This window comes from Prinia subflava, chromosome 1 (assembly GCF_021018805.1).
Source record: "Prinia subflava isolate CZ2003 ecotype Zambia chromosome 1, Cam_Psub_1.2, whole genome shotgun sequence".
In the NCBI taxonomy this organism is placed as follows: domain Eukaryota; kingdom Metazoa; phylum Chordata; class Aves; order Passeriformes; family Cisticolidae; genus Prinia; species Prinia subflava.
The window spans coordinates 45,615,449-45,635,653 of record NC_086247.1 but is presented as its reverse complement, the minus strand read 5'-3'; the positions used below and the strand labels follow the sequence as shown (position 1 = coordinate 45,635,653).

Sequence of the window (20,205 nt, the reverse complement as noted above, 5' to 3'; positions counted from 1 at the left end):
AAGAGGATAGATGGGATGATCTCTTGATTCTCTAATTTTTGACAAAATGTTTAATTTACATTTAAGCAAAAGCATAAAATGCTACTGAGTTCAAATGATCATGTTACATTGCAGAGCTTAAAATGCAGATAAAAAGAAATGTAGAAGTTCATGTTTTATTATTTTTATTTAAAAGAAAAAATTAATAATGAGTTATATACAAGTTCTTCATAATGAGAAGATACCATTTAAATTACTCCAATAGTGCACTAAAGCTCATATCTTCCAGGAAATAAACAACATCCCCTCTCTGACTAACCAATATTTGTATGGAGATAAATTATCTGTGCACATGGCCGTTGCCTCACAATGAAAGACAGTCAGTTGAATATAAAGAATAACGGAGACCAGACTGCTGAAGGAATTTAAATTATTACTTTCTTTGTTTGTTTGGGGTTTTTTTGTTGGTTTGTTTTTTTGGGGTTTTTGTTTGTTTGTTTGTTTTGCTTTTTGTTTTTTGGGTTTTTTTTAATAGAGGAAGGGTGTGTTTGTGCATGTGTGGGTGTGTGTATATGCACACACACATGTGTTTCTATAAATGCACACATTATTGTCTAAATTCACATTGCATCAAAGTAATGCCTTGTTATGATTTTTGTTTTGGTTTTTGTTTGTTTGTTTTAATGTAGGGGGAGTTATTTGTTTCTTTTTCCTTTAAATGATATTAAAGGACTCTGGCTTTACATCTTCATAGTATTTATTCATTGCTAATGGCAATTTGAGCATGCTGGTCTCAGTACCAGCCTCTTATCCACACAGGCAGAGGAATTTTTTATAGAGAGAGCTGCAAATGGTGCTTTGCACAGTGTTACAATCTAAGCAAAACACTCATTGAGCATGCACAGAGGTGGTATTATTTTAAACCTTCTTCCTTCATCTCCAGCCAAAGAAATTCTTAGCAATTGCTATATACGGGCCAAGCTTTTATCTTCAACTAGTTGTGCTATATTATTTTACTAGAAAAACATTGGGAGAATATTTGGATAATGGATTATACTTTTCAGCCTGAGGTAATTCAAAAGGTTGAAAGGATTTTGCTCAGTGTTATATCCAGTAAACAGAGTATCACCTTTCACCACAGCCAAGAATGGAAATGTTCAGCTGAAAATGTAAACATGTTGGTAAGTTATGAATGTGAAGAAAGGAAATTATATTGTTTTGCTATGAAGGTTCAAAATAACCACTGAAATGGCTCTAAGCAAACCTCAGATGCAGTCACATCTTCCAGTCACATACAATTCTCAACACTTCTTATTTACTTTGCTGTTAAGAATAAGAAAAAATAAACAGATTTTTATATTAAACTGTTTTTCTCTTTTAGAGAGAGATCCCAAAATGCTTTAAGGGCTCATATACAGAAATCAAATACAGCCATGGAGTGAAGCCACAGTTTTGGAAGTATACAAACTGCATGTGCCAATTTTTCCAAATGCCTAAAAACTGAGGTTGCAAACCCACTAATGGCACAGATTATCCCTGGAGTGCTTGGAAGATCACTCTGTTACTGTACATGGAGCTATGGGCTCCAGGGTCATGGCAGGTCAGGTTCCCAATTCCCACCAAGGATCCCTTGATTAGAAAAATAGTCCTGCTAAGAGATCATTTAAATTTCCTCCAGCACTTCTGGAGTCTACAATTTCACACAAAACAAACCTGAGCTAGGGTGTAGGTCTTTCAAACCACGTTACTGAAACTGCGTACAGTCACCAAATGATAAAAAACTTTAAAAATGGTGACACTCTAGTGCCCTCTTGGTGGGAGTTTACCCTATGCTGGCAGTCGTGTCCTGTACCTATCCCACTCAATGCCACAGTTGCTCAGTTGGATTCCCTCTGTGTGCTTGCACAGACCCAGGGATGTGTTGGTTGGCAGGAACTGATGGAAAGGGTGTTGCTGCCTGCTCAAAACATGTCCTTGTCCAGCCCTTGGTCAAGGACAGCTCTAGGTGTTTTAGACATGTGCCACAGTCTTTTTTTTTCTTCATCTCTCTCCCTCTTTTGTCTTGGCTGGTCTTGTAAAGGTTTTCAGGAACTTCATGAGCACTCAGACCCACAAACACATAGTTTCCTGTACCACACAGTTCATTTTACGTAGAGGTTTATCCAAGAGATGTTTGCATGAACAGCCAAAATAGTGATAATGCACCTTGTTACTAAATATGTATGAATGGCTGCTCAGGTATGCAGGAGAGAATGGAAACTCTCACATTTGGACCTCCAGGGCTGTTAAAGTGACCTCTTAATAGACTGGTAGGGTCTATAAATATAATTCATTCATTTTATCAGCTTATTTGTTAGAGCTTGAATTTCTTCTGATATATTTGCCTACTCCCAATTTCAAAGGTCAGTTTGGCTGGTATGAATCGTATTCATGATTTACAGAATTACACTCTGTAATGCTGCCAAGGAAACAAGCTGAAACACAGTAAAACAGTAAAAAGTAGTAAATAGTAAAAGCCCTAGGAATAACATTCACTCTCTACCAGGTATCCTGAGGGTTGGCTCTTATGCTGGAGGAAGAAACCACTTCTATTGCTGCCACGAGTAGAAAGGACATTCAAATTCTGGTGAGCAAGCTCTGTTTAAGCTTGAATGGCTGCTGTTGTTCATCCATTAACTGCAGATCTTACTCATACTGTCCCTTCATGGTTGCTGAGTTTTGATTGCTTTGGCTGGGTGTAACAGAAAGACTGTGGTTGTTATCAACAAACACTGTCAGTCAGCCTATTTGTTGACTTTCGTGCAGAAATTCACTGGCTTGGCGTCCTACTCTGTACAGAGCTCTGGAGTACATTTCCCTGTAAAACAATTGTGTTCCTCCATAATCTTCCTTTTTGTTGCCAAATCTCATAGATACTGAAAAAGTGTCCTGCTATATGGTGGTAGAAGGCAGCACACAGGCACCACATTTAATCCGCAGTATTTTGTTTCTCCATTTTCAGTTTGCAACTGGCTATTTCCAAATGATGGATCTATCAGTGTTTACCTTAAAATTAAAAGATGTAACTGCCTGGAATTTCAGCACTAGATATGAAAGCTGTATAGCAAACCTGCTCCTTTGGATATGAAGTTTAATAGGGTTAGTGCTATTTCTCTGTACCAGTAGGGATTAACTTGAATCCCACCACATTTCTAGATACAGAAATGTTTATCTATTAATTGCCTGTTTAATATTATGTATATATTGAAGACATTTACTGCAGCCTCATAGTAAGGTAAGTAAATACTATTTTCCCTTTTCAATGCAGTTACAAAGGAGTGTTTCATTAGCTAAATATGGAGAGCCTGCCTGCACCCCATGGCTGTCTGCCTCTGCCCCACAGCTGCCTGCCTGCCTGCTGGGCACCCCCCAGCCTTGTGTAAGTGATAGGCACCAAAGAGGTGGGAGTCTGATGCTGAGTTTCTTCCCAGGTCTCACCCTAATCACAGCAGTTCCTGCTTGGGATTGTTTGCTGTATTTAATAATTTCCATTGTCCTTACTGTTGCAAGGAAATGCTGCAGAGTGCTGCAGAATTTGTTTCCTAAGCTTCTCCTCCTTTTCCAGGCACTCTGCATGCCTGGCTGCCTGCAGATACCTTCCTCATGAGTGTGAAGTGCCAGAAAAATGTTCCTCAGAGAGGTTTTTTGTTCCTAATGGCCTTCTCAGACAGGCCACAGTGGAATTAGTGATTTAATTGGACAGCTTGCTTTATTTTCTACACACTGAAGATTTTCCCTTCATCTGCTTTCATGGGAATAAAAACTACAACCTTTAAATGGAAGAATTGCTCTGAAATTAGTGTATTTTACTAGCAGAAGGGATAAGAAGAAATGAAAGAAAACTCCATATTCTGAAGAAATATTATTTCCAGATAATTCACAGTGAATCAAAGCAGAATGCTGTTTACTTGTTTTTCTGTTTCTGACCTTGGTACAGGTCAGGAATGCCTCTTCTTCAGCCACACTGCACACGCTGGCATCTAAACCTGGATATGAAATACCCCCACCTGACTTTAAAAAAGCTTTTGAACTCTCTCACTCTATCACTGTTACTCCTTCAGGCTCTCTTTCCACATTTGTAGTGCCCCAATGCCTTATAGTGTGCTGGTAATTTGCAGGGCTAATATTGAGCCATCACTTCAGCAATAAGAAAGTATATAATTATGCCAGATCTCTTCCCAGCTATGTTTAATGACAGGTTAGTCTGCCTTTCAATACTCAAAGTGCATTGGAACAACAAGCCATGTCAGGACTAAGGGCAGAAATCGGTTTAATTGAACCCTTTATATGAAGGCAAGGGCTAATGTTACTTTGACAAAGTTAAGATAGCACCAAATCAGAGATGTTATCTTCATGGTGAGCTACTCAGATCTATTAATATACTACTTTATATAAATTAACTTTTTCTATAGCAAAAGATCTGCTGTTAGACTAGTTCTATTTTATTCTCCAGTCAGGAAAAAAATATACCCCTGGATTGATCGAAAACATTTCCAGTTTGAACCACATTACTTAGCAGACATTGATTTTATTAGTCACATGGTGTTGTTCCTATTACCCAGCTGAGTGCATATTCAAGCTCCTTGAGCAACAGTGCTTGCCTTGGCAAAATATAATATTTGGTTTCCAAGGGCACTTTTAAATAAATTGCTAAAATTGTTTTTCCACAATTGTGTAGGACAAAATCCTTTTCACTTGAATGTTCACAGAAAAAGAAAACAAAAGGAGTAGAGGTACATATTGTTGCTTTCAATCCACTCTATATTACATTGAGTAAACAGAAAATATTTTTACTGCCTCCAATGAAAGGTTTCAAATATCTCCGATTTCTCCATTAGGGAGGAAAGAAAACATTTCAAACTAGGATGAAAAAGAGGCTTCAATAACAGACAGTGAGGGTCCCCAATTATGGGGGATCAGGTTGAGTCTCAGTCACTGTTCTAACTACACAGAACAGAACTGCTGCAGGAAGAGCTGAGTCGATAGTGTCACAACGCAGCTGGTGGCAGAGGTTTGTGTTACTGATTTGAATAGATAAGTCAAACCCTGAAAATTTGAATCTCTGGTCCTTTGTCTAGTGTAGTGTTATTTCTTATCCAAGGATATGTGCCTAGATCTTTCTGGAAACTGCTTCTAGTTCCCTTGAAAAATGTTAGTGTTGAAGAATCAAAAATTCTCATCAAAAAGCAGTTTCATCAGAGAGGTGTTATTTTAAAGGCAGGAGATGGTGAGCTATGTGAACATTGTCTCCTTACACTCAAACTGAAGTTTACCTGTGGATTTTGACATCCAGTCCTGAATGGATGTAAGCATGGCAGGGCTTGTTCCTTCTCAGAAGATGAACAGCATTTCCAAACCGTATTGCATACAGATGGCTCACTATATCAGGATGATTCATTACTTTAGAGACTACATAAACTCAGCCTCTAAGAGTCACACGTTTCACTCATCCCAAGGCAAAAGATCACTACTAGTGTGCATTAGGAATGAGTTCTCAACACAGCAACCACACTAGATATATTCTCTTTTTTAACTGAAAATTTCTGAGCTTTACTAATTTATAGATGAAACCTCTTCTGATGCAAAGCTTTATACACAAAAGAGGCATCATTAATAAAATATTCTGTGACATTTGGCAAATCAGGAAACTTCTGGCTACATTAATCAATGGGAGGCAATCACTTTAAAAAGTCCATGTTTCTGATGAAATGCATGCATGTTGAAATTAATGTAAATGGATAACAAAATATTCTCACACTTTACTGACAAGTAATGGTAAAAATCATTATCTTAATGGCTTATGTATTTGTTACGCTAGAGTGATGTACAGTGGAAATATAATGACTTTCTATTCTGCACTTGACATAGTAAATTAATGGAAATTATTACTGCACAGGATTTCATTTCTGTGTATGTTTTCTGTTAACTACAGAGAGAATACAAGTGATGTTCTCTCCCTCAGCCTGTCTTAACCTCAAGTCTTCATCTACACCAGTATAAGAGGCTCTTTAGTTATAATGGACTGAAACCAGAACAGTTTCTCCAATCTGAATGCAGTTAAATCTGTTATACCAATAGAGCAGTTCCCTCATGGGCAAGAAAGTAAATCAGTTATCCCTGTCTGCACCTGTGCCACTGACAACAGAGACCTCTTTCATTTATTTATATTTCATTTATTTATAATTGTAATGTGATTGGTATTCCCAGCATATAGGAATAACTTCTGTATTTGGATACAGCTTCAGTTATAAATTGACATCAGTATTTCTCTATCTCCAACTCCACAGCTCTCATTAATGTCATGCTGTGGCTGAGGTTATCATCACTGATATTTCAGGTAAGTATTGCTTTGCTTTCGGGAACAACCAATTGTGTCCTCGTGGATGGTGGAATCGCTGCAGCACATCAAACGTGTCACTCTACAATGCTCAGAGCAGCAAAAGCCTTGAGTTCTGTATTTTGCTGGAATTGCTCGAGGTGAAGCATGCTATATCACCATAACTTTCACATCCTGTACTTGAGGTGGTTCTGCTAGTAAAATCCCAACAGGACAGTTACAATCTTGATATCTTTATGCTATCCCTTAGGCTTTTCTGCTGCTACCACCACAAACTACTTAATACAGGATTCACCTGTAGTTAGAGTACAGGACCTTTATCTCATGTATCTACATCCACATTTTTGGGAAAGGGAGCTCTTATTTGTTTACTCTGCAGAGTTAATGAGAGTAAACAAATAAGGCTCTTGAAGCTGTAAAGCAAAACATTTGAAGCCAACTGCCTGAAAGAAAGAAAAAGAATGGTGTTGAATTTTGTGCCACTGTCCCATTGTGACTCAAGAGGAAGAAGGAGACAAGCAGCTTTCCTTTGGAAAAAAGAAAAAAATGAAGAAAAACAAAGAAAAGGATAAAAGGAGAACTTGGTTACTGGTGAGGTTCCGGATGACTGGAAGCTGGCTAGTGGAATTCCCATTCACAAAAAGGGTGGGAAGGAGGATCCTGATAATTATAAGGCAGTTAGCCTGACCTCAGTACCCGGTAAGGCAATGGAACAGTTTATACTGAGTGCCATCATGCAGCACATACAGGATGGCCAGGGTATCAGACCCAGCCAGCACAGGTTTAGGAGGGGTGGGTCCCGTTTGACCAACCTGATCTTTTATGACCAGGTGACTCACCTGGTGGATGTGGGAAAGGCTGTGGATGTTGTCTATTTGGACTTCAGCAAGGCCTTGGACACTGTCTCCCACAGCACACTCCTGGAAAAGCTGGCAGCCCACGGCTGGGACAGGAGCACTCTGTGCTGGGTTAGGAACTGGCTGCATGGCCGGGCCCAGAGAGGGGTGTTGCATCCAGCTGGCAGTCAGACACCAGTGGTGTCCCTCTGGGATCTGTGCTGGGGCCAAGTCTGTTTAATATTTTTATTGATGACATGCATGAGAGTATTGAGTCTTTCATTAGTAAATATGTGGACACCACTAAGCTGGGAGTATGTGTCAATCTGTTGGAAGGTAGGAGGGCTCTGCAGAGAGACCTGGAATGGTTGGATGAATGGGCAGGGTCCAACAGGATAAAGTTTAATAAGTCCAAGTCCAAGTCCTGCATTTTGGCCACAATAACCCTCTACAGTGTTATAGGCTGGGAGTGGTGTGGCTGGACTGTGCCCAGGCAGAAAGGGACCTGGGGGTGTTGGTGACAGCAGCTGAACATGAGCCAGCAGTGTGCCCTGGTAGCCAAGAAGGCCAAGGCATCCTGGCCTGTATCAGGAATAGTGTGTCCAGCAGGACTGGAGAGATCATTCTACCCCTGTACTTGGCACTGGTGAGGCCACACCTCGAGTGCTGTGTGTGCTCTGGCCCCTCAGTTTGGGGAAAGGATGTTGAGACACTTGAGCGCACCCAGAGGAGACAACAACGGTGGATAGGGGCTTGGAACACAAACCCTGTGAGGAACGACTGAGGGAGCTGGGATTGTTTAGCCTGGAGAAAAGGAGACTCAGGGGTGACTTTATCACTCGCTACAATTTCCTGAAAGGTGTTTGTAGTCAGGTGGGAGCTGGTCTCTTCCTCCAAGTAGCAAACGACAGAAGGAGAGGACACAGTCTTATACTGCACCAAGGGAAATATAGGCTGGATGTCAGGAAAAAGTTTTTTACAGAAAGGTTAATAAAGTATTGGCATGGTCTACCCAGGGAGGATTCACCATATCTGGACGTGTTTAAGAAAAGACTGGATGTGGCACTTGGTGCCATGGTTTAGTTGAGGGTAGGGTTGGGTTTGACTTGATGATGCTGGAGGTCTCTTCCAACCTAGAGATTCTGTGATTCTGTGAAAAAGAAAAAAAAAAAGGAAAGAAAAGAAAAAAAGGACAGAAGGAAAAAGAAAAAAAGGGAAAGGGAAAGAAAAAGAAAAAGAAAAAGAAAAAAGAAAAAGAAAAAGAAAAAGAAAAAGAAAAAGAAAAAGAAAAAGAAAAAGAAAAAGAAAAAGAAAAAGAAAAAGAAAAAAAAAGAAAAAGAAAAAGAAAAAGAAAAAGAAAAAGAAAAAGAAAAAAGAAAAAGAAAAAGAAGAGAAAGAGAAAGAGAAAGAGAAAGAGGAAAGAGAAAGAGAAGAGAAAGAGAAAGAGGAAAGAGAAAGAGAAAGAGAGAAGAGAAAGAGAAAGAGAAAGAAGAGAAAGAGAGAAGAGAAAGAGAGAAAGAGAGAAAGAGAAAGAGAAGAGAAAGAAGAAGAAAGAAAAGAGAAAGAGAAAGAAAAAGAAAAGAGAAAGAGAAGAAAAGAAAAAGAAAAAGAAAAAGAAAAAGAAAAAGAAAAAGAAAAAGAAAAGAAAGAAAAAGAAAAAGAAAGAAAAAGAAAAAGAAAAAGAAAAAGAAAAAGAAAAAGAAAAAGAAAAAGAAAAAGAAAAAGAAAAAGAAAAAGAAAGTAAGGGGGGGAAAATAAAAAAGAAAAAAACCCCAAGCAAACAAAAAAAATGAAAAATAAAAAAGTGAAACTGGCCATAATTTCAGAAAAATATAGTGATGTTTGCAAAACCTATAATAATTATAGCTCTTCAGTTAGATTGAGCCATTACCAAAAAGAAAAAGTTTGACACTCAGAATCTCTCTTCCAAAGAGCTTTCCCATCAGCATGTCCTCCCAAGCAGGTAACGAGCTTGATAGGTCAAGGAAGCTCTTGCACTTCTTGTGAGGATGACGTGCTCTCAGTAGCCCATGCATCCTGAGCCAGGGGCAGACAGAGGAGATGTCACCTCTGGGGATGGTGGCAGAAATAGCCATTTGCGTGGAGGGTTTTGTTCTTATCGGCAGGAGAAGGCCTTTGAGGAATAAAGCCTAGGTTACACAAAAGCATAAAAGCAGAACTCCTTTTTTCTTGTCTGCAGGCACTTCCATTATAAAAGTTAGGGCCTGCTGCTCACAGAGGTTTCTGTGTAAATGAAGGTCTGCCCTTGCACCACTGCAGCAGAAGAAAGGAGTCTCAAAAGCAGAAGTTGGCGCACAGCAGCGTTAAAGTCCCTCACAAAGGCCAGGTAGATAGCAAAAGATGTGCAAGGCCCTAGTTCCTCCCATGCATGGCCCCTCACACACACAGGGTGCTAAGCTTTTCTCTGGGCAGCCGTGGCCACATTCCCCGTACGAAGGCACCCAGCACCGCCAGCCGTGTGGTGCCACAGTTGGAGTAACAAGTGTGTGCTGAATTGCGCGGCTTTCAAGAGAGAGCTGACTCGCAGCCAGCCTGCCCACAGCACAGCGCGCTTCCTGCCCTCAGCTCTGCCAGTGCACCTCCAGGGACACCGCAGACTGCGACTGCAAACGAGGAAATACAGACACGCACCTCTCCTTTGTAGGAGTCTGTCTCTTCCCCCACGTCAGAGCTTTCTTACCCACCAACAGCTGATGTCTTGCTGTGTATTTCTCAAAAGCTAGGAAAGAGCAAATTTAGATTCTCTCAGGGATAGACTTAGAGAACATGCACAGTACTTCAGGGGAAAGAAGAAAAAAATCTTTTCTGGATCACATTGAACTTTTTAGTTAAATACAAATTCTCTGCAGTTATTATTGTCTGGTATTTCAGCTGATTCAGCTACTGTCTATAAACACAACTGTTTACCAAAGGATGCTCAAAATAGTCAATTGAAAAAAAGAAAAAACTTTGATTCTGTAAAACCATGATCAGAAACAAAGCAGCACTTATCAGAACCTAAGGGAGTAAGCAAAGCAGTGACTTACTTCTGAAAGACTTCACAGACAGGCAGTAAGCTACCAAGTTCTGCTTCATTCACTGAAAGAAGGAAATCTAATGCATATCATACAATTTGAAGAACAGGACAATAGGCAAGTGTTCCTCAGCTAATACTGACCAAGCGCAAAGGTTTCTCTTCAGGGTACAAACCAAGAGGTAAAGGGCATCGATCTACACGAATTAGAGACACAGAGGAGAGGAACTCCCTTGGTTTCTACTTTCTGCCTGTGCCAGAGCTGTTTAATGATTGTGACAATAAGCTAGAACAAGCAGAAGGAAACTAAAAAATCCATCTATAACATTTGAAAATGAGTTCAGGAATCTTCGAGTGAGTGGGTATTGTTCAATTCATGCCAAAGGATGAGGTACACCTGCAAGGAAAAATTAACTCTCTCTCTCTTCTCTATGTCACCTGGATCTTTTTGAAGGTCATTTGAGACATGAATCTGACTTTTCAGCTGCAGTATTTTTTCTTCTTTAGCTGTAAAACAATATTGGACAGCTCAGCAATGTGATCGATATATTTCAGATGTTTCCTGAAGTTGAATCACCAGACTTACGTAGGAGGGCAGTATATAATGCTGCTGTTTTGATTTACAGCTCAAAAAGACAGGCAAGGATGATACAATGTCTTCAGGAATCTTGACATGATTGATATGCACCCATATTCCCAAGTGTAATAGTACAAAATAAAACAAGGAAGCAAACTCTGATCAGGGTGTACTATAAGCACAGTAGTACAGCTGGTTGCATCTCTGCTTTGTCAATGATGCAGGAAAGACTGGCTAACACACCAGTGGGCACATTGCTACTTAGCTAACATAAATGAACCCTGCAAAGCTGCCATTAAATAAAAGAAAAACAAAAAACCCACAACTAAACAGTCTGTCAAAGCACTCTCAAGAGAAGAGGAATACTGAGGCAATGTCAGCCTGGTTGCCATCAGGCATGGCTTGATGTTTGTGGAGAGTGACATTGTGAAATGCTCCTGAGAAATCTCCCTTTGGCATGGGGGAGAGTTTTCACGTTTACCCTAGAACCACTTACTGAGCTATTTGCACTCATTGCCACAAGAGTTTCTGTCAAGAGGACAGCTGGGAGCTCTGGCAGGAAAATGTTTCTTAGGGTGCTACTCACTAATAAATACATGATACAAGTAATCCAACTTTACTGGGTTGTTTTAACCATAATGCAAACATTACCCAGCTTGAAAACACAGAGATGCTCTGGATGAAAAAAGGAATGTTAATGAGACCACAGAGGAGCCAAAAACAGTGAGTGTCAGGAGAAACATGGACTCCTTTTGCCCTGCATGGCAAGGATGAGTAAGTGCTTCGAAGAGTTTTCTCTCTTCTGCAGTTCTACATTGCTAAAAAAGGGAGATAGAAATATTTTGGTGATGTTGAGGAGGAAAATTTTGGTGAGAATGAGGAGGAAAGAGGTAGGTGGGTTGGTTGCTTGCCTGCTGTTTAAAAAGAATAAAATAACTTTTCAAATAAAAATCTTGGAAACAAGATGAAAGGTACATTTCCAGAAACATCAGCTTTTTAGAGACAAATTATCTAAAGCTTGGTTTGCATATATTTCAGTGCTCACAAAGTAGAACAACGTTTTAAATAATAAGTAGTCAAGGTAACTACTGAATGGTGCTTGACAAGATGAACTGATCAAACCCTATCACACTGTTAAGAAGATACCTGTGCGTTGATTTCCTGGACTTGTAAGTAGCTCTTTCTGAACGTCTTACTTTCTTTCTGAAATGGGTGCTTCTAATACCATATGTTTAAAGAATCATAGTCTAGCCTAGTGGCTGATGAGCTACTTAAATATTTTTGCTCTACTAGATCATGCTGAATTGTTACTTGTCTGCACAAAGTTCCATTCTCCAAGTGGCAAAACTTTCCGTGCCTTTGGATGCAGAGTTGGGCTTTTAGATCAGATTGTCCCTTTCTGCAGAATTATTCTGCAGAAGCAAGGGGACTTTGGCTGGGCATGTCAGATAAAGCCTTGCAGTTTTATGCTCTCCTTCACTGTTCTTTTACTTTAAGCAACGAAATCATCTACAAAGTATGCTTTCTGTTAATTAGGACAAGGATTTTGGCCTTGCTGCCCTCTTTGCTTCATTTACATGATCTATTGAAAGTTGCCTTGCTAATACTAATCACATACTGCCTTGTTGACAATCTGATTTCTGCTCAAGTAATGCACTTAGATTGTAAAAACCCTAGGTCTCAGTTGTCTAGCACAAAATTTAACTCTACCTGCAGGTTATTCACTGACCAGGGTGCTTCATCAACACAAGTCATTAGTTAACTTCTTACTTATTGCCCTAGTGCAGAGGCATGAGGTGATTGCTATTTCGAAGCATTCATCCCAAGCTCTGGCTGCACAAATCACATGCCCACTGCACATGCAGTCTGGATTTTAAAAAGTAAAAGCAATGGGGTATATTTGCAGCTCCATAATGGTAGGAATTAAAAGCATAAATCCTCTCACGGTGTATAGGAGGTTTGCACAGTAGTTGCTGTAAAGTGTGTGAAAAATTTGGACTAATCAGGCCATCACTAAGAGGCACAATTTGCAGGGGGGCCACTCAGTATAAAACATACTAGGACTTTTCAGGTTCATTCTCTCTTCTATGCGTTTTAGACTTTTTGTCTTACTTTGACCCTATCAAGCTATTTAAAGGATGTTAAGTGCTTTGTTCCCTGCGATTCACAGTCGTAGGTCCCATCCTCTCTTTTATCTCTGAAGAACAGGACAAGAAAAAAGAAAAAAGGTGGGGAAAAAAGCCTCTCGGTCCTCGTTACAATCATATGGTCAATGCTAATGCTTTTTACAGAAGTGTCTCACCTGGGATGTTTTACTCATTCCCCTTCGACCGATTGTTATTAAAGGTCTTTGGAGATACTTTTGTTTCATCCTTCTGTTCTAGTTTAGCAAGGGTGATGACATACAAACTGAAATGTCTGGAGGCTTGTTAGCAAAAACCCTGTCACTGGGAGGGATCAAAGTGTTTTTGTGCTGAGTCCCTGGGGCACTGATCCTGGCAATACAGATGGACTCAGATGCAGCCTCCACATGGTTTAACATGACAAGCAGCTGGATCCTCAAGCCAACAGACAGAGAGTTGTTTTCTCAGGATGAACAGTGTTTCTCAAAACCAAGGGGTGAAATGAGCACCACTGCCAGAAAACCTTAATGTATTTTGGGGTATAGGGAAAAAAAAATATTACTTCTTTCCTCTTACTGAGAAGAAAGAAGTAATACTTCTTAGTTTCTCTCTGCCAAAACCACAGAATGAGGATCTGAGCAAACTCATCAGTGCACATCAAAATTTTTTAAGAGCAGGGGAGTTGAGAACAATTCACTTTCATGAGACCAGCCTTCTGTGTCAATAAGTAATGGTTTTAAGATGAAAATAAGCCCACATTGACTGTCAAATGTATATGTAATCTTTGCAGTCTAGCTGAAAGATGATCTACAAACACAAGCTGGCTGTACATCCATAAGCAAATAATTGTCTGGCTGACAACTGAGACCAGTATTTGGCTTGATGCCCCTAACTAGACAGGAAATGGCATTTCCTGCATCTTGATAAAGCAGATGTCATTTGGTCCCTCCAGGAAAATACATGGCACTGGGGGCATCTTCTGTTGGAGGCTTCTTCCAACACATGCAGTTGTCAGTTTAAAAATGTCCTCCTGCAATTTTGTTAGGCACTAGGTCCTAACAGGCTGAACATTTAGGGGAAAAATGATGCAACAGATATACCTTCATAGCTGACTACATCTTTTGCACTGCTTGTTTCCTAAACTGGCATTCCTGCTCTCATTTAGGTTGTGTCCCACCCTGAGGACACACTTCCTCCTGCAGAGAAACACAGCACTTTCTCAGGAAAGAGGGGATGCAGCAGAGGCCCGTGAGTTAAGGGTGACTCTTGGGTTAAGTACAACTTGGTAGTTCTGAGCTAGTTGTTTTGCTGTCTGTCTTGGTTTCTATTAATTTAACCTACAAGGTTTTGCTCTTTTTGTGGTTTCCCAGTACAGAAATAGTAACTGTGACTGCAGTTAGTAAATAGTATATGACTGATGTTTCCCAGCTTGAACCTGTGCCTTTCTTTGGCAGTTTACTCCACAGACATGGATTAAGCTTAAATCCCTTAGTCACCTCGCATGCTGTTTATTTTGTTGCCCAGAACTTCAGAAAGTCTTGTGGAAGGTAGTCAGCTTCTCTGGAGGTAGCCAGAAATGTAGAGGAAGCAATGTGCAATATGTGCAAGCACCAGCCTCTTCTTTTCCTATGATTACTTTTCAGTTGGTTTAATTCCCTGGACCAGCTCACCTCAAAATCACACAAATACCATCAACGAAGAAAGAGAGAAGATGAAGAAGGGACAGGGGGTCAACTGCAATCCCAGATGGCAACTGCCTCTGTGATTGTGAGATCAGGATCCCAGCAGACCTCTAGTTATAGTCTTTCCCAGAGGGGAGGAGAGGTAGTTTAGTTCTTGCCTTCTGGAAGAAATGAGAGCATTGCCATCTTGCCAGAGATCAGTGCTGCCAGTCTGTTTTGCCAAGAAGCATTTGGGACTGCAGAGTAAATGCTCCCTTCATGAAATATGAAGAATTTGCATTACCAGATTACTCCACCAATCTAATGCCCGTTCTGTCCCTGACAGCACAGGTTCTTCAGAGACTGAAATCCTCATAATAAACAATTTTACAGCCAACAGAATAGTGAAAGTCTGTATGCAGACAAATCCCTGCAGTTTTCACATTCAGTTTGCACAAGTTAAAACTGAGAGTTGGCCATAGGATTTGGCCTTTAAGAAAATGTCGGGTCCTTGTTACCCTCAGAGATTATGCAACTAACAAACAGTGAAAACACAGAAGCAGTTCTAGAATTATCTGCACAGTAAAAAAGGACTGCCGTTAAAGGACACAGCCTTTATTTTATGTTTACAGGGGAGACTGGTACATATTCCTTTGACTGCTTCTTTTCTTCCCACTCCAAGTGCTGATGTCTGAAAGCATCTCTCGAGGATGAGTGTTGCAGGATTCCAGATGTAAAACTTAACCCCGGTGTGATCCATCAGGCCGGTTATGACACTTGGTATGCTGCAAGGATAGCTGAGCTGAACTTAAGGAGGCAAAAATCAATTCATAAACAATGCTTAGATTTGAAAACTGTCCAAATGTTTACCGCTTGGGTGAAGATAATTGTACTTGCATGCATTTCTGAAATCTATGGCCAGGGTGAAAACAGGTATCATTCAATAACTCATATTTCAACAGTAGCTGTAAATATACTGGTTGATCTATAAAGATGGCTTGGGTTATTTTTTTGTGTTCTTTTTTCCACTAGTTCTTCATTGCCTCCTTTTTCTTTCAGTCTCCCCACCTCCCTGAAATTAGTTTTGATTTGCAAAATCCCTGTAGTACAAGCACATAATACACTTATACTGCAGCCACTTAGGACCCCACACGAGGAGTAGAAAAGGCTCAAAGTTGTTATAAGCATTAACACTTGCAAGCAGCAACAAACACTGCAAGGACTGCTTTGGAGTTTGGAGGCAAGATTTAAGGGATTTTTCATTCTGGATCAATGGGAGTGATAGAGTTTTCTCTGCATGTCATTAGATATGACATGCAGAGAAAACTAGATAATTATTTAGGCATAGTCTGTAATGAAGGGCTATACATAGCTCACTTCTGCCAGGCCTGAAACAACATTAAACACTCAGAATGTTTAACGAAGATGTGATTCCTTAGTAAATGAGGTTGATCCAAGTCAGCTGTGCCCCAGACCAGCATTGCATCCAGCAGCTCTGCCCCCAACAGTGATCTTGCCCATTCCCTTGCACCAGGATCGATTCCAACACTGCTGCATGAAGAGCTTGTTTGGGGACATGAAACTAACAGTATAAAACTAAAGAAAAAAGATTCAGAAGTATTCAGTTAGTTCAGATCTCATGCCATGATATTACAAGCAGCAGCAAAAAAAGGAAGTGAGGGAATATACAATTGGGATCAGAAGGGATGGCAGAATCAGAGAAGCTCTGCTTTGGACCAGCATGCACTGGATAACACCACATTCTTGCTCTTTTCAAGGCCTACTCTTATACTGCTTTTGGGGGGCAGAGAGACTTCAACATGCATCAGGGTCCCCATACCTCAACACATTGGGGTCTTCTCATGCCTCCAGATGCAAACAAAAGTGCACCTTGAAGGAAGGGTCTGACTTGGACTCTAAAACCAGGCTTCTGATAGCATTGAGAAGAGTGTAGAATTTTGTACTGGTTTGTGTCCCCAGTCCTGGAGGAGAGATGTATTGGGAGATACAGAAGAGCAGCTGCACTAGTTTTGCATGTGCACCCTTAATCCTGCGGTTCCCCTTACTTGCATTTACCTATCATTCTGGGGATACTTCATTAATGTATAAATTTATTTATAAATTTTATTCATTACTGTTTCTGACCCATCCATTAGAGCAATTTCCACCCCATGGTCTGTAGATACCTGGTGGTCTATACCACTTAAGGATAGTGCAGAAAACAAATGTGGCTCAAGGGCTTAAGTTTTGTCTTGCCACCAGACAATTACTAGGGCAGCAGATCTGTCTTCCCACTTGGGCTTTTCATTTCCACCCCCTTATCAAAAGATAAAATGTGATTTTATCTTTTGATGGGATGCAAGAAAGGAGGTAATAAAGAGGCAGGACCAGAAGGCTGAGCATGACACAGCTTCATCTGGCTGTGGTACTGGTCTTACACTGCCTGAAAGCAAACATAAAATAATAGACTGAGGAACTGGGGATACTGCTCTAGGCTTAAATTTGCCAAGGATCTCCTGCTCCTCTAAAACATTTTCTGTGGTTTCACAGAGGAGACTGTAACCTCACAGCATTACAATATCCTGTGTGTATCACTGCTGCTTCAAAGAGGAGAACAACTGCCATCTGACACAATGCAATCAGACCTCTGGCTTCTTCTCCATGCCTTTGGGATTTGAAGTTGTTTTTTTTTTAACCTTCAGTTCTCCTGCAAACCTAATCTCTCTCTTATTCTACACAAGCATGTAAAGGTTAAACTTGAGTTACACAAAGTTCATAGGGAGGCAAGCATCTATTATTGCTTCTAAACACCAAAAATCAACTTGTTTCTTTGCTATCCTCATGTTAACATTTCACCCTTGCCTAACACAAAAAGGGTTCTGCAAGACAGCACAAAGCCCATGGTGGAAGACATATGCTGGAGTAAGTATATGCTCTGCTTGCCTCTTGAACAGTGTGTTGAGGTACAAGCAAAATGTTTCATCTTCGTGTGTTAACCTGATTTGTGGTGGTACAACTGGTGCAATGTGGGAAAAAATATTAGGGAGAGGAGGGGAAGTACAGGGATGCAGTCGTGAGCTGCTCCTGTCTAATCTGCAAGCTGATGAACATTGATTGTGCAATGCTGGACTACTGCCTGCAGACTGCCCAAATCCTGGATTAAACAATCATGCACTGAACTGCTGACTCCACTGCATTCCTGTGCAGCCCAGTGCCACAGATATCCGTCCTGTTGTCACTTCTGCTTAATAATAAAAGCCCTTTCTGCTTTGTATTGTGCTACATGCAAAACCAACAACAGTGAAAGGACATTGTGGGTGCAAAGTCAACTGTTTGAAAATTAGGAAATGGCAGGTTTAAGATTTTCTAGGCCCCTTCCACTTACAACACAGACTTTCATTATAAGGCCACATACTATTTTTTCTGATGAAACCCTGTGCCTCACTCAGTGCAATAGATGGTGCCAATGCACAGCTGTGCAGTGTATTGTTTCATTCCCTTCACCTACCATCTAGTTCCAGGCTCTGCTTAACTGTACAGGAACCAAATCCCTTCCCTCTGCATAAAATAATTTATCTCTTCATGGACTCTCCTGTGGTGCTTCTCAATATACCACTTGAATGCTTCAGAAGCAAAAGTTAATTTATCTTTAAATTAGAGAGGAGTTTATATTCCCTCCATTTTGAAGATGGGAAGCTGATGAGGTGAGGCTGCACTTACAAAGCACAGCAACCCACCAAAATGTACCCTCGCACCCCATTTCCTCCACTCATACACTCATCTCCCCAGCTTGTGCACGCCCCTCTCTCGGGGTGTGCAGGCAGGTGGGGGTGTCTGCCCCCAGAAAGGGGGGTGTGGAAGGGAGGCAGGCACGTCCACTTCACCCCTCTGATGTGGGGCTGCCACACAGCACACGCAGCCACCACTGCAATGCTCCTCTGGCTTGCACATTAGCCAGTGAGACAAATTGGAGAAGCCATCAGATATTTCCCAGGAATCATGCAAACAGTCTCCAGATTTTCAGAGAACTTTTACTTCAGTGCTGTCAAATTTGACCACTCTTCATCTTATGTACTGCCATAGCTCAGCATTTTGGTGTGGGGCTGTAAAATCTCCAAGATCTCCAGCCAGAGAATTAAGAAGCACAGTCCAGGCCTGTCTGCTGCTATATTTAGTCCCGCATTTTATCCGAACGGAGGAGTGTCTGCATACAAAATACAGGCTCTTTTTAGAGTGGATCAGACACTTCTCAGTGACTTGGAGCCTACAAAACAGCCATTAAGAACAATAGATCCATTATTCCCACAATGGAGAAGGAGCTTTTGTAGAAGAGCCATGCAGCCATGTAACAGCAAGACATAAATCCCCTCAAGACCACTACCACCAGCACCTCAGCTCACAGCAAACAGATCTCAGTAATGATTTGCCCATTTGGTAACTAAATTAGCATGAGAAACACACACACTTCCTCTGGAGGAGGTGTCATAGATGTTTCTTTGCCTCTGAGACACAGAACTGTGGATCCCCTCCCAGGCAAGGATGCCCTTCCCATGTGTCTTCCTTCTTTGCCCTCCCAGGGCTCACTCCCTATAAGGCTATCCTGTCCAACCAAGCCTGAGCCTGAGTCTTCTCCACACTGTCTGTTTTTTCTAGCAGAGCATAAATAAAAAGCATCTGTTTAGTTACTCACTGTGGAACATTTTTTTCACACATTTCCCAGGCCTTTCATTAGTATGCTTGTTTCACAATGACAACTTTGTTCACCCCAAGGACATGGAAGACCCTTCTTCCCTTTCAGATCTTTGATTGTCTTTTATTCTTTTTTTTGTTTTGTTTTGTCTGTTTCCCCTGAAACTCCTGACTAGTTGCTTTGTCACATTAGTTTTTCTAGACCCAGTATTCTTCCAGCAACAGTCTTCTTTGTTTTACCCTCACATCTCAGAGCAATCTCTCACAGCCTTACTGGCTGATTTGTACCATCTGAATATTTCATGTTCAGTGAAATTGTTTTCAACAACATTGTAATTACTGTTGCATTTATAATTTAACCTGCTTTCACCTTTCAACACTGTAGTCTGGGTGCTGTTTTTGCCGGCCACAGGGATTCACTCCCGGAGTAGCTGAGTTTATTGGAACATTTGGCTTCAGCCATCACATTGCTTCCTTGAAACAATCAAAGACTTTAGGGAGAATGCCTTGCACTGAACAACAGTCACCTTTCATTTTCAAGCCAATTCAAGAGATTTCAGGGACTCCTGTACAGCCAGGAGGCATTGCTATACTTAAAGCAATCACCTCTTAAGCAGCACTGGATTAAAACAGCTTGTGCTTGTTATACCCATAGCCCTTTCCACTCTCAATCAAAAGGCAAAAAGTACTTTTCTAAGATCCACTCCTTTCCCTGAGAGCCTGTTGGGTGATGTTTATGCTAGAGCAAGGATTGACTAATAATCGTTCTTTGGCAGCATTTACCGCACAACTTGATGGGTTCCTATCCCAACAACAGGTGTGATCTGACAGCACTTTCCTTTCTACTGTTTCTCCCACAATATCTAATGAGCTTTGTCCTCTGAGTTCTTGCAATCTAATCTGAAGATTTCCACTAATTTCCACTTCCTT

At 40.8% G+C, this 20,205-nt stretch overlaps 1 long non-coding RNA gene across 1 annotated transcript; it reads left to right on the top strand.

The window, feature by feature from the left end:
• The first annotated feature begins 1,519 nt into the window (after positions 1 to 1,519).
• Positions 1,520 to 3,727, top strand: LOC134562305 (uncharacterized). The gene is made up of 4 exons (XR_010083138.1): positions 1,520 to 2,605; positions 2,981 to 3,117; positions 3,287 to 3,397; positions 3,584 to 3,727. It is a non-coding gene; the product is annotated as an uncharacterized LOC134562305 (long non-coding RNA).
• The last annotated feature ends 16,478 nt before the right edge of the window (positions 3,728 to 20,205 follow it).